Here is a 5,399-nt window from a genome sequence, read left to right on the forward strand (position 1 = left end):
CTGAGGAAGGGGGAACGGCGCCGAGGAAGCGGCGGAGGGAAGGAGGGAGGGGGGTCCCGCCGGCGGGAGCCTCGCGGGGCTGCGGGGGCGGCGGCGGCTCCTGCTAAGGGCGGCGGCAGCGGCGGAGGGAGAACAGGGGCCGCGCGAGCGGGGCGGGCGGGCGCGCGCGCGCACACCGAGCGCCGGCGGAGGGATACGGGCCGCGCCGCGGCGCTCATTGGCGGGCGGCGGGCGGCAGCGCGCGCGCTCATTGGCTCCGCGCGGCGGCGGGCCGGCGGCGCGCGCGCCCATTGGGCGGGCCGCACGCAGGAAGGGCGGGGGTTCCGGCGGCGCGCGCGCTCATTGGGCGGCGCCGGCGAAAAGGGCGCCCCTGGAGGCGCGCGCGCGCGCGCGCCCCGCGCGGGGGGGAGGCGCCGGCGCGGGCGGCCACGTGGGGCCGGGCCCGGAGCCGCCGCCGCTGCTGCCGGGAGCGCCCGGGACGGAGCCGCCGCCGCCGCCCTCAGCCCCGGTCAAGGCTCCGTGCGGGGCCGCCCTGCAGCGAGCGGAGCGCGCGGCCCGGCCCGCTGGGAGCGCCGCGCGCGCGGCCGCCTCGTGCGCGCGGCCGCCTGGCAGCAGCGCGTGCTCCGCGCGCGCGCGCGCCCGTGGCCCCCGGGCGCTTCCTCCGCCCGCGCTTCCTCCCCCCGCTCGCTCGGGGAGCGAAGCCGGAGGCGCCGCGGGTCGGAGCACGGGGGTTGGGCTGGAGCCGGCGGAGCCTCGGGCGGATCCCGGCCCTGTCCCGCCGCGGGGACGCCCCGTGTGCCCGGGCCGAGGGCGGCTGCACCGGTGCCACCCGCGCTCCCCGGTCGGGGCGGTCCCTCCCGGGGTGCAGCACCAAACAGGACCCCAAAGGGCCCTGATCCGCCTCTGAGCTGCAGGATGCGGCTCGGGAACGCCTGGAAAAGCGGAGAGGAGCAGCACGGAGGTGCGGCCGGGTAATCCTGGGCTCCCGGTGACCGCAGGTCTCTGCGGGCAGGGAGCAATTAGTACCACAGCCAGGCTCCGTTGTGGGCTGAAATACAAAGGGCAGGGAGAGGAGGGACAATTAGGGAGTTTGCGGCTGCCTGACTCTTCCTGCAGGCCGGGGAAGAGCCGGGTGCTCCGGGGGATAAACCCGGCTCCGCAGGGACGTGCGGGGCTCCCTTTCTGCCTCCTGGATTCCTGGGAAGGGGCTCTCTCCAGGAGCTGCCTCCTCTACCGGCTGCCTACGGATAAATGAGAGAGGAAGTTCATAACCGAGGGATATTCCCAGCTGGAGGTAGCTGGAAATAGGGAACGCTGGTGAACAAGCAAGGCCAGGAAGGCAGCGTGAAAAAGGCCAAGAGGCCGCGGAGTCGGCTCCACGCGCGGCTCCGGCGGGAGCTCGGCGCTCGCGATGGATCCGCCGTTTTGCTCCTCATTGCCATAAATGGCAGCCTCAGCATTCCGGGTACAGCCGCTTATATCATCTGCTTTCATAAAGTGCCTGCGGAAACGAGGAGGGAGATGCTGCAAAGCTGCTGACCTTTGGGACAGCTCTGGGGACACGCAGGGCCCTTGGGGTTGTTTGAGCGGGCGACAGGGGTCGGATGAGGCCGAGGTGGCCACGTCCAAGCACACAAGGCGCCTCTCGGGATCCCCAGCTCATCCTGCTGCCACTGGAATCGCTGGATCTCTGTGCCTTCATTTCCCCCCTTTGTAGAAAGGGCAATGTTTCATAAACGGGTTCTGGGTGTAAATATTCATTAGCTTGAAGTGCTGCCATAAGGGGAGCAGCCTTGCAGACGTGGTGCCAGCACCCGTGAGAAGACCCAGGTTCTCATGGTAACTCCAAATCACAGGAGTAAAGTCACCTGTTTCCCTTCCCACCTTTGAAGGCCGCATCTGGAGTATTGTGTCCAGTTCTGGGTCCCACAGGACAAGAGGGATGTGGAGCTGCTGGAGAGAGTCCAGCGCAGGGCCACAAGGATGATCAGGGGCCTGGAACATCTGCCCTATGAGGAGAGGCTGAGGGAGCTGGGCCTGTTCAGCCTGGAGAAGAGAAGGCTGAGAGGGGACCTGAGCAGTGTCTAGAAGTACCTCAAGGGAGGCAGTGAGGAGGATGGTGCTGGCCTCTTTTCAGTGGTGGCCACCGATAGGACTAGAGGAAATGGCCGGAAACTGAAACACCAAAAATTCCATAGGAACTTAAGGAAAAATTTCTTAACAGTGAGGGTGCCAGAGCACTGGAACAGACTGCCCAGAGAGGTTGTGGAGTCTTCTTCTCTGGAGATCTTCAAACCCGCTTGGACACAGTCCTGTGCCACGTGCTCTAGGTGACCCTGCGTGTGCAGGGGGTTGGACTAGATGATCTCTAGAGGTCCCTTCCAACCCTAAGCATTCTATGATTCTATTCTATGATTCTATGAAATTCAAAAGATGACACTTAAAACCATTAAGCTGCTCAATAGCTCCACGTTTCTCAGAAAACCATGCGCAGAGATGAGTTCCGAGGAGCAGGAGCTCTGATTTTTGTGTGTGCTGCATCCAGCGCTCAGGGCTCAACAGTTTCTTGCAGGTTTCTAAGGCACCACTGTAAATCAGATGATTCCGGCTTTAAGAAGTTAACACGCCAAGAGCTGCATCCAACACAGATTTCACTGCTGAAAAGGATGCGATGAGCATTTGCTTGCTTTTTCAAAGAAAACTGGAAGTATGAAACGTTACCAATGCAGAGGGCCGGCACATGGGAGGTTTCTTGCATTGCCCATCTCATGGAAAAGCAGAGGTGGGAGCAGCCTCCCTGCAGCAGGGAAGTCGAGGACACGTTTTAATCCAGCGGTGCCGTCCCCGCAGCGCAGGTCGGATCCGCGTGGGGATGTTCACGGCATCTGCAGCGTTTTCAATCCATAAATAGGCTGAGTCCTGATCAGCTTTCAAGCAAGGACAAGGCCTTATAGTCAGAGCTATATTAACTCAGGCGTTTAATAGGAATACAGAATATTTATTTACACAATGCACAGGATACCCACCTCCCTTGGCTCTTTTTCTGGAGGAAACCAAGCGTGGATTGGTTCATCTCCCTAGCACCAAATTGCAGCAACGCGGGAGATTCCCCGTGCTCAGCCTCACCTCTGTGCAAAGACCAAAGTCGGTCTTAAACGGGTTCTCCTAGCAGCGAGGTGATTAAATCCACCTTTTGGCAGCGAGCGCAGATGATTAAATTACACGGGGCTGGGCAGACACTCACCTGGTCCCTCCGGCGCAGCGGCCGCTTCCTTCTTCCTTCAGTCGTGTCCAGGCTTCCCGTAACCGCGTTTCTCTTTCCTGGTTGGGTCCCTGTAAAAGAAAGATTGTTATGAGTCCATAGGAGCAGCCTGGTGGAATACCTTATAGGGGGCACATTGTCCTCTTTACGTTTTGTCACTTTGAACCAGTGCTGGAGCGATGCCAAATTGCCCGGCCCGACTTTTCCGTAGCGGAACAGCCGGGTCCTTCCTTCGCTGGGTAAAATCGATGCGTCTCGACACGGTCATTGCTGGGCAGGGGACACACGTGAATCCTGCGCCATCCTGGATGTGCTGGGTGACAGGAGGGTCCCTCATCTTCACTTGCGTGGGCTGGGATGGTTCCCAAGCGGAGCAGAGCGCAGGGGGAAGGATTTCCCTGGAGCGGGATGGCCAATTGCAGGGACTGTCAGCGGAAGAAACCACCGGGATTCCCTGTATCTCCTGACCCTGCCAAGACACGAGTAGGTACCTGTTAGAACAGGACCTGGGAGGGGAGGTTTAAGAGGTTTTGTTCCATTGTATTATTATTTTTTTGAAAGAATTCATATGCTTATTTATCACTGTACACCCTTTAGCTTTGCAATAATTTAAAATACCTCCGTTTTATTATATAATTTAAAATACCTCCGTGCTGCTATTGTGATTAGGTTTGGGAAAAGACCCTGGCAGCTGGGGAAGCAGATAACATGTCCTTGCAGATGCTGCAACGCAGCTTAAGCTAGGTAAAGTTTTGGCCTGAAATCTGGGCCTTTGGGGACAATAAACTGTATTTTGAAACTCGCAGTTCCAGATAATTCCACATCAGCCTGGCAAACTTGTGCTTTTTCCCCTGACAGACTAGTATTATTTTATCCCACAGACAAGACACTTGCAAATATCCAAGCAATGCCAATATGTAGGTGTGTATTTCTGGCATTACAAACCTCGCCTTTTCCAAATTGCTTTGGAGAGTTCGTCCGTGTGATTTTTAATAGATGTTGTGGGCAAACCTGGCTGGTTTACCCGGAGGATCAGCATGGGAATAGAGGTCGTCACCCGCCCTCTGCCCATCCCAGGCAGCCCCCGGAGCCGGGAAGGGGATTTGGGGACTTGCTTAGGCAGCGACTCATTTATTTGAATGTCAGTGTTTAGTGGCGAGGGGCTGAGAGCAGCGAAGACGCTTCAGCTCCCTCCCCTGGGTCGAAGTGGCTTTGTGTGAGTTCGATATTCGAGACAAAAAGGTTTCACATTAAGCGGACACATCCCCAACTTTCTTTCACGAAGAATTAAAATCTACTTTCTTTGCACGCAGAAGAGACTGGGACTAGTCAGTCTGCTGCGACTATTCAGTTTGCTCACTGACCACAAACTCGTTGTTTTTGCCTCTCTCCTTCAACTGCTTGCATGTCATTTGCATTGTTTAAAGTCAAAACAAGACCACCTCAGCTCGCAGCTACAGCGCGTCTCATTTCATACATCAGCAGTCATGCTGGAATTACAACTTTGCATGTTATTTTGTCAATGTGCAAGAAGCAGAAGAGAAACCAGCTTACGCTTCTGAAACTGCATCGGCTCCGCAGTGCTGACAGCGGGGAAAAAAACACCCACAAACTTAACAGATGTGACCCGGGATGAACAATTCCCGCTGCTCCCCAGGGATGCTGCCAACGTGACCGTATTCGGGACCACCCCATCTCCCACCGCGGTGAAGCTGCCCCTTCCTGGGGCTTCTCACTCCCTTTAGCAGCCTCTTCTGCACCCTCCACTTTTTAGGGGTTTAAGAGTTTACTAATATGTATTTTTGGCCTTCACTTTGCAACCCCCAGTTACTTCTCCAGTGTTTCTTCTCTCCGTAGCGTCCGTGCCGTAGGGAAAAGCCGAGGACAAGGGAGGCCCTGGGCCCAGCTCCGGTCCCTGCAGCGGTTCCAGCCCCTGGAAGCAGCCTCCAAACAGAACACGAGCTCAGGACATCCATTTCACATTGACATTTTTATTAACGCCAACTGTTTTAATTCTTTTTTTTTTAAACAATAGCACAAAAATGTTTCAGGGAAGCAGTCTGACAGTTAGTCTGATGACCTTCTGAAATACAGTTAAGCCACACCAAATACGAATTCCTGTTAAAGAAAAAATATA

This window comes from Tinamus guttatus, unplaced genomic scaffold, assembly GCF_059628265.1.
Source record: "Tinamus guttatus ecotype Peru unplaced genomic scaffold, ASM5962826v1 Tinamus_guttatus_pri_ptg000655l, whole genome shotgun sequence".
Lineage (NCBI taxonomy): Eukaryota > Metazoa > Chordata > Aves > Tinamiformes > Tinamidae > Tinamus > Tinamus guttatus.